Here is a 9,544-nt window from a genome sequence, read left to right on the forward strand (position 1 = left end):
AGCATTCACATTTTGATCATCCGTCTTGAGTTTCATTTGTTCTAGGCATCTAGGGTAATTCAAGCATTTGGGCTAATAGCCACTTATCAGTGAGTGCATACCATGTATGTCTTTCTGTGATTGGGTTAGCTCACTCAGGATGATATTTTCCAGTTCCAACCATTTGCCTACGAATTTCATAAACTCGTTGTTTTTCATAGCTGAGTAATATTCCATTGTGTAGATGTACCACATTTTCTGTATCCATTCCTCTGTTGAAGGGCATCTGGGTTCTTTCCAGCTTCTGGCTGTTATAAATAAGGCTGCGATGAACATAGTGGAGCACGTGTCTTTTTTATATGTTGGGGCATCTTTTGGGTATATGCCCAAGAGAGGTATAGCTGGACCCTCAGGCAGTTCAATGTCCAATTTTCTGAGGAACCTCCAGACTGATTTCCAGAATGGTTGTACCAGTCTGCAATCCCACCAACAATGGAGGAGTGTTCCTCTTTCTCCACATCCTCGCCAGCATCTGCTGTCACCTGAGTTTTTGATCTTAGCCATTCTCACTGGTGTGAGGTGAAATCTCAGGGTTGTTTTGATTTGCATTTTCCCTATGACTAAAGATGTTGAACATTTCTTTAGGTGTTTCTCAGCCATTCGGCATTCCTCAGCTGTGAATTCTTTGTTTAGCTCTGAACCCCATTTTTTAATAGGGTTATTTGTCTCCCTGTAGTCTAACTTCTTGAGTTCTTTGTATATTTTGGATATAAGGCCTCTATCTGTTGAAGGATTGGTAAAGATCTTTTCCCAATCTGTTGGTTGCCGATTTGTCCTAACCACAGTGTCCTTTGCCTTAGAGAAGCTTTGCAGTTTTATGAGTTCCCGTTTGTCGATTCTTGATCTTAGAGCATAAGCCATTGGTGTTTTGTTCAGGAAATTTTTTCCAGTGCCCATGTGTTCCAGATGCTTCCCTAGTTTTTCTTCTATTAGTTTGAGTGTGTCTGGTTTGATGTGGAGGTCCTTGATCCACTTGGACTTAAGCTTTGTACAGGGTGATAAGCATGGATCGATCTGCATTCTTCTACATGTTGCCCTCCAGTTGAACCAGCACCATTTGCTGAAAATGCTATCTTTTTTCCATTGGATGGCTTTGGCTCCTTTGTCAAAAATCAAGTGACCATAGGAGTGTGGGTTCATTTCTGGGTCTTCAATCTTATTGCATTGGTCTATCTGTCTGTCTCTGTACCAATACCATGCAGTTTTTATCACTATTGCTCTGTAATACTGCTTGAGTTCAGGGATAGTGATTCCCCCTGAAGTCCTTTTATTGTTGAAGATAGTTTTAGCTATCCTGGGTTTTTTGTTATTCCAGATGAATTTGCAAATTGTTCTGTCTAACTCTTTGAAGAATTGGATTGGTATTTTGATGGGGATTGCATTGAATCTGTAGATCGCTTTTGGTAAAATGGCCATTTTTACTATATTAATCCTGCCAATCCATGAGCATGGGAGATCTTTCAATCTTCTGAGGTCTTCTTCAATTTCTTTCTTCAGTGTCTTGAAGTTCTTATTGTACAGATCTTTTACTTGCTTGGTTAAAGTCACACCGAGGTACTTTATATTATTTGGGTCTATTACGAAGGGTGTCGTTTCCCTAATTTCTTTCTTGGCTTGTTTCTCTTTTGTGTGAGGAAGGCAACTGATTTATTTGAGTTAATTTTATACCCAGCCACTTTGCTGAAGTTGTTTATCAGCTTTAGTAGTTCTCTGGTGGAACTTTTGGGATCACTTAAATAAACTATCATATCATCTGTAAATAGTGATATTTTGATTTCTTCTTTTCCGATCTGTATCCCCTTGACCTCCTTTTGTTGTCTGATTGCTCTGGCTAGAACTTCAAGAACTATATTGAATAAGTAGGGAGAGAGTGGGCAGCCTTGTCTAGTCCCTGATTTTAGTGGGATTGCTTCAAGTTTCTCTCCATTTAGTTTAATGTTAGCAACTGGTTTGCTGTATATGGCTTTTACTATGTTTAGGTATGGGCCTTGAATTCCTATTCTTTCCAGGACTTTTATCATGAAGGGGTGTTGAAATTTTTCAAATGCTTTCTCAGCATCTAATGAAATGATCATGTGGTTTTTTTCTTTCAGTTTGTTTATATAATGGATCACGTTGATGGTTTTCCGTATATTAAACCATCCCTGCATGCCTGGGATGAAGCCTACTTGATCATGGTGGATGATTGTTTTGATGTGCTCTTGGATTCGGTTTGCCAGAATTTCATTGAGTATTTTTGCGTCGATATTCATAAGGGAAATTGGTCTGAAGTTTTCTTTCTTTGTTGGGTCTTTGTGTGGTTTAGGTATAAGAGTAATTGTGGCTTCATAAAAGGAATTCGGGAGTGATCTATCTGTTTCAATTTTGTGGAATAGTTTGGATAATATTGGTATGAGGTCTTCTATGAAGGTTTGATAGAATTCTGCACTAAACCCGTCTGGACCTGGGCTCTTTTTGGTTTGGAGACCTTTAATGACTGCTTCTATTTCCTTAGGAGTTATGGGGTTGTTTAACTGGTTTATCTGTTCCTGATTTAACTTCGGTACCTGGTATCTGTCTAGGAAATTGTCCATTTCCTGAAGATTTTCAATTTTGTTGAATATAGGCTTTTATAGTAAGATCTGATGATTTTTTGAATTTCCTCTGAATCTGTAGTTATGTCTCCCTTTTCATTTCTGATTTTGTTAATTTGGACACACTCTCTGGGTCCTCTTGTTAGTCTGGCTAAGGGTTTATCTATCTTGTTGATTTTCTCAAAGAACCAACTTTTGGTTCTGTTGATTCTTTCTATGGTCCTTTTTGTTTCTACTTGGTTGATTTCAGCTCTGAGTTTGATTATTTCCTGCCTTCTACTCCTCCTGGGTATATTTGCTTCTTTTTGCTCTAGAGCTTTTAGGTGTGCTGTCAAGCTGCTGACATATGCTCTTTCCTGTTTCTCTCTGCAGGCACTCAGTGCTAAGAGTTTTCCTCTTATCACAGCTTTCATTGTGTCCCATAAGTTTGGGTATGTTGTACCTTCATTTTCATTAAATTCTAAAAACTTTTTAATTTCTTTCTTTATTTCTTCCTTGACTAGGTTATCATTGAGTAGAGAATTGTTCAATATCCACGTATATGTGGGCATTCTTCCCTTATTGTTATTGAAGGCCAGTTTTAGGCCGTGGTGGTCCGATAGCACGCATGGGATTATTTCTCTCTTTCTGTACCTGTTGACGTCCGTTTTTTGACCAACTATATGGTCAATTTTGGAGAAAGTACCATGAGGAGCTGAGAAGAAGTTATATCCTTTTGCTTTAGGATAGAATGTTCCATAAATATCTGTTAAGTCCATTTGGCTCATGACCTCTCTTAGTCTGTCTACGTCTCTGTTTAATTTCTGTTTCCATGATCTGTCCATTGATGAGAGTGGGGTGTTGAAATCTCCCACTATTATTGTGTGAGGTGCAATGTGCTTTTTGAGCTTTAGTAAGGTTTCTTTTACATATGTAGTTGCCCTTGTATTTTGGGCATAGATATTTAGGATTGAGAGTTCATCTTGGTGGATTTTTCCTTTGATGAATATGAAGTGCCCTTCCTTATCTTTTTTGATGACTTTTAATTGAAAATTGATTTTATTTGATATTAGAATGGATACTCCAGCTTGCTTCTTCTGACCATTTGCTTGGAAAGTTGTTTTCCAGCCTTTCACTCTGAGGTAGTGTCTGTCTTTGTCTCTGAGGTGTGTTTCCTGTAGGCAGCAGAATGCAGGGTCCTCGTTGCGTATCCAGTTTGTTAATCTATGTCTTTTTATTGGGGAGTTGAGGCCATTGATATTGAGAGATATTAAGTAATAGTGATTATTGCTTCCTGTTATATTCATATTTGGATGTGAGGTTATGTTTGTGTGCTTTTCTTCTCTTTGTTTTGTTGCCAAGACGATTAGTTTCTTGCTTCTTCTAGGGTATAGCTTGCCTCCTTATGTTGGGCTTTACCATTTATTATCCTTTGTAGTGCTGGATTTGTAGAAAGATATTGTGTAAATTTGGTTTTGTCATGGAATATCTTGGTTTCTCCATCTATGTTAATTGAGATTTTTTCAGGATATAGTAACCTGGGCTGGCATTTGTTTTCTCTTAGGGTCTGTATGACATCTGTCCAGGATCTTCTGGCCTTCATAGTTTCTGGCGAAAAGTCTGGTGTGATTCTGATAGGTCTGCCTTTATATGTTACTTGACCTTTTTCCCTTACTGCCTTTAATATTCTCTCTTTATTTTGTGCGTTTGGTGTTTTGACTATTATGTGACGGGAGGTGTATCTTTTCTGGTCCAATCTATTTGGAATTCTGTAGGCTTCTTTTATGCCTATGGGTATCTCTTTTTTTAGGTTAGGGAAGTTTTCTTCTATGATTTTGTTGAAGATATTTACTGGTCCTTTGAGCTGGGAATCTTCAATCTCTTCTATACCTATTATCCTTAGGTTTGATCTTCTCATTGAGTCCTGGATTTCCTGTATGTTTTGGACCAGTAGCTTTTTCTGCTTTACATTATTTTTGACAGTTGAGTCAATGATTTCTATGGAATCTTCTGCTCCCGAGATTCTCTCTTCCATCTCTTGTATTCTGTTGGTGAAGCTTGTATCTACAGCTCCTTGTCTCTTCTTTTGGTTTTCTATATCCAGGGTTGTTTCCATGTGTTCTTTCTTGATTGCTTCTATTTCCATTTTTAATTCCTTCAACTGTTTGATTGTGTTTTCCTGGAATTCTTTCAGGGATTTTTGCGATTCCTCTCTGTAGACTTCTACTTGTTTATTAATGTTTTCCTGTGTTTCTCTAAGGGAGTTCTTCACGTCTTTCTTGAAGTCCTCCAGCATCATGATCAAAAATGATTTTGAAACTAGATCTTGCTTTTCTGGTGTGTTTGGATATTCCATGTTTATTTTGGTGGGAGAATTGGGCTTCGATGGTGCCGTGTAGTCTTGGTTTCTGTTGCTTGGGTTCCTGCGCTTGCCTCTCGCCATCAGATTATCTCTAGTGTTACTTTCTTCTGGTATTTCTGATAGAGGCTAGACTGTCCTATAAGCCTGTGTGTCAGGAGTGCTGTAGACCTGTTTTCCTGTTTTTTTTCAGCCAGTTATGGGGACAGAGTGTTCTGCTTTCTGGCGTGTAGTTTTTCCTCTCTACAGGTCTTCAGCTGTTCCTGTGGGCCTGTGTCTTGAGTTCACCAGGCAGGTCTCTTGCAGCAGAAAAGTTGGTCTTACCTGTGGTCCCGAGGCTCAAGTTTGCTCGCGGGGTGCTGCCCATGAGCTCTCTGTGGAGGCAGCAACCAGGAAGATCTGTGCCGCCCTTTCCGGGAGCTTCCGTGCAGTAGGGTTCCAGATGGCATTTGGTGTTTTCCTCTGGCATCTGGATGTGTGCAGAGTGCAATCTCTTCTGGTTTTCCAGGCGTGTCTGCCTCTCTGTAGGTTTAGCTCTCCCTCCCACGGGATTTGGGTGCAGAGAACTGTTTATCCAGTCTGTTTCCTTCAGGTTCCGGCGGTGTCTCAGGCGCAGGGGTCCTGCCGCTCCTGGGCCCTCCCCTACGGTAACTCAGAGGCCTTATACAGTTTCCTCTTGGGCCAGGGATGTGAGCAGGGGTGGGCAGTGTTGGTGGTCTCCTCCACTCTGCAGCCTCAGGAGTGCCCACCTGACCAGGCGGTGAGGTCTCTATCCCGCGGGGTTTGGGCGTGGTACAGCTTTTTAATTAATCTCATTTGTGTTTCGAGCCAAGAATTTAACAGTTACTTATGTTGATCACTTAGCAAAAATATTAATGTATTGAGGATTCAAAAAGATTTATACGTTTGGAACAATGGTTTGATGATCTTGGTGTTACCCAAATGGTGCTAATTCTGGAGTCTTCGCAGGAATGCCATCTTTGTGAGGCTGCTGGGGACCAGGGAACTGTTCCCAGGTTATACGGTTCTCAGGCATGGTTCCATTGCCTGCCAGCCATTCTGGAGAAGCTCAGCTGATTCTGAACTGTCATGGAAAAGACTTTGACATCTTTGCTGCTATTGAAGCATCCATTGCTGTTGCAGCCACAGTGTCTTCAGTGTCTGGGATTGCCCTCCTCCGATCTGATGTTTAGGTAAATACAGTGGGTAAACTTTCAGGAGAAGTTGCTGACAATTAGGAATTCTAAATTTAAATCAACAGTCAGTACTCTTATAGGAACTGCTTGACAATAGCCCTAGGTGTTATGGCCCTCAGTGGTATAGACCTTGGGCACCTCAGTAATTGGCCTTGTGATTCTAATCACAAGCACAAACAGCACCCCTAGTCCTGCTCAGCAACTAAGCAGGTGTTGCTCTCCTTGGTAGGAGAAATTCCCTCTGTCCCAAACTGGCTCACCCTTTACCAGAAGGAGTTAGCCAAAGATAGGCAACTCTGTGGGACCAATCCCCTTAAAATAGGAAGCTCTGAGACTGGTAGAGCTTTTCAATAGACAGGCAAGTGTTTGCCACCCCAAAGTGTCCTAAATCAGGAGCTGTTTAATAAAAAATGAAAAAGGGGGACTTGTCTGATCCTCCTGGGTCCACTGAAGCGTTTGACCCCAGCTGAAGCCCTGCTGATGCATGTAGAATCCTTTTGTTCCTAACAAAGAATGCCCTGGCCCTGTAGAGACACACCTGGGTGGTATACCTGGGTGATAATTTGTTCCTGTCTTTTGTGCTTTGTTCTCTATGCCTGAGGATTTAAGCCAGCTTTCCCACTGTACTTCTTGGAATTTTCCACTGGGTGAACTTGGGGTATATATTTGATGAATAAAGAAAAATTTGTCATTCTTTGACAGGATGACCTGAATATGTGTTTCTTCTTAAACCCTGCAGTTTTTCGTGTGGCACTTGGCACCGTGTCTGTGTGTGCCCTGAATTTTATATACAACTCACCCCCCACATGTGTAGAGTCTGTTTTCATCGGTTCTAAGATTGTAAGTATTACCAGTGTTCTAGGTTTCTTAAATATTGAGAAAAGACTTTCCTCTTGTCAGTGTCCTCTGCATAGCAGCACAGCTATACTCATTCAGTGTCAGGTTTTCAAGATGCTGTCACCCAAGAATTCCTTCCCTCGGTACTAGCATCATTATTCCACAGAGTAGCAGGCAAGATTTCAAGGGAGGAAAACAATCAACACACTTACTCAACTATGATACCTATGAACCACATTAATGATTACCCAGGCATTGTAATTCTGCAGGTGCAATAGTGCTACATGTACTTGGTAACTAAGAGCTTAGTTGGACTTCATGTCCATTCAACACGAGGGAAATAATGTCTGAGACTGTATCTGTGTCAATGCCCAATGCTACAGCAGTCAGGATTTTTGGAGGAGAACAAATAACCATCGCTTTAGTAATCCACAGTAATCCCAAAAACATGCTTAGTATAACTTGTCTACACACAGGTCAGTGAAGTTCTCCCCCATCATCAAACAATTTCTTTTTTGTTTTAAATTATGAAGAACATTACAGGAAACCAAAATAGATCACAATGCAGAAAACAAAGAGCCTTTGTCTTGCCCAGTCATGTCTGAAACGTAAATAGTACATCTCCTATAAGTAAGAGTCAGGGCTCATTGCAGACGATGGAGATGAGAGACTGTAAGTGCCAGAGGAACGGGATGCTTTCTGTGAAATTGGGTTTCTTAGAAACAGCAGAGACTCTATACTCATGAAGTCTCTTCAACGTGGCCATCTAAGCAGGACTTGGGAAAGGATGACATCAGTAGTCATCTTAACATGGAAGGGGAAAGCCCTTGAAGCCTCCATTGTAGACAAAGATATACAGACATCGAAGGGGTGGTGACAGTAACCAAATTGTTTGGCTCAGGGAAGAGCCTTGCAATTGGATAACCAATCCACAATCATCATCCCTTAGACCATGAACATACATATTACAGTGCAGAGACTGAGGAGGTTATATTTATATATTTTGAAATACATGTAGAAAAGCTAATAAGATATGAGGCTGTGAATTTTAGAGAGATCAAAGAAGGGCATTTGGGAAGCTCTGGCATGAGTCAAGGAAAGGGTGAAAAAGAGGTGATTATAATTGTAAAACTAACATTAATCACTGTATATGGTCTAGCAAGAATGTTTTTCAGGATATCTATATGCTTTAGTCACTTAGTATGGCACTTTGGGAGACTAGAGTATCTATTGCATTAGGTTTTGTTGGCAGGTCCTTGAGTTCCATGCCCACGGACCCCAAAACAACAAATGGTTCATATAGTTAAAATTTATATACATTTTAACTGCTATATAAATATAAATACATGAGAATTGAATCCATTCCACAGTGGTGTCTGCCTGTGCCTGGAGCTGAACTGCTCCCATAGCTCTCTGTACCCAAATCCTGACGGAGAGAGCTGCACTCTCAGATTTGCAGACAATCCTGAGAGTTCAGAGGAGACCTCCACTTCTGCTCACATTCCTAGCCCAAAGGCAACCTGGCTAGTGCCCTCTGGATACAGAATCCCAGGAGCAGTCAGAGGCAGGCCACTTCCAGTTTCTGCCTGAGCTCAGAGCTGAAATCTAGTAGTCAGAAGTACTGACATACCTGAGAGGAGAGGTAGGACCAACTCCTCTGCTCTAAGCGACCAACTTGGAGGCTTCAGAACACACGAACCCAGGAGCACCTCTCTGTTTCCAGATCAGGCAGAAGGAAAACAGGTCTACAGGAGTGCTGACACACAGGCTTACAGGAGGATCAAGCCACTGTCAGAGACAGCAAGACAAGCTAACACCACAGACAACCTGATGGCGAAAGACAAGTGCAGGAACCTAAGCAATGGAAACCAAGACTACTTGGCATCATCAGAGCCCAGTTCTCCACGAAGTCTTGTGTCCCAAACTCCTCCTGCCTTTTCTTGACCTGAGACCACCAGGTAGTTCACTTAGAGCAGAAGAGTTGGTCTTACCTCTCTCTGCTCTCAGGAGTGCCATTGCTCTAGTCACAGGCTGAAACCAGAAGTCTCCTGTCCCTGACAGCTCCTAGGTTCCTATGCCCAGGGGGCACAAACAGCACTAGGCAGGTTCCTCTTGGGTCAGGAATGTAGGCATAAGTATTTGTCTCCTCTGAGCTCTCAGGATTGTCTGTTCTTCTGAGAGTCCAGCTCTCTCTCCTACTGGATTTTGGTACAGAGAGCAATGGGACCACTTATTTCTGGTTTCTGCCACTGACTGCTCCTATGTTCCTGTATCCAGAGGGTACTAGTTAGGTTCCTCTTGGGTCAGGAATGTGGGCAGAAGTATTTGTCTCCTCTGAGTTCTCAGGATTGTCTGCCCTTCTGAGATTCCAGCTGTCTTTCCCACAGGATTTGGGTTCAGAGAGCTGTGGGAGTGGCTCAGCTCTGGGAGTAGGCAGAAACCCCACTGTCTCTTTTCTTGTCATTGATTGTTCCAAGCAATCTGCTGTCACACAAGCACACATGCACACATATACCTCACACATACAGTGTGTATGCATCTCCAAATCTAGTAAGAAAATA

The sequence above is a fragment of the Rattus norvegicus genome, chromosome 14 (genome assembly GCF_036323735.1).
Source record: "Rattus norvegicus strain BN/NHsdMcwi chromosome 14, GRCr8, whole genome shotgun sequence".
Classification (NCBI taxonomy): Eukaryota; Metazoa; Chordata; class Mammalia; order Rodentia; family Muridae; genus Rattus; species Rattus norvegicus.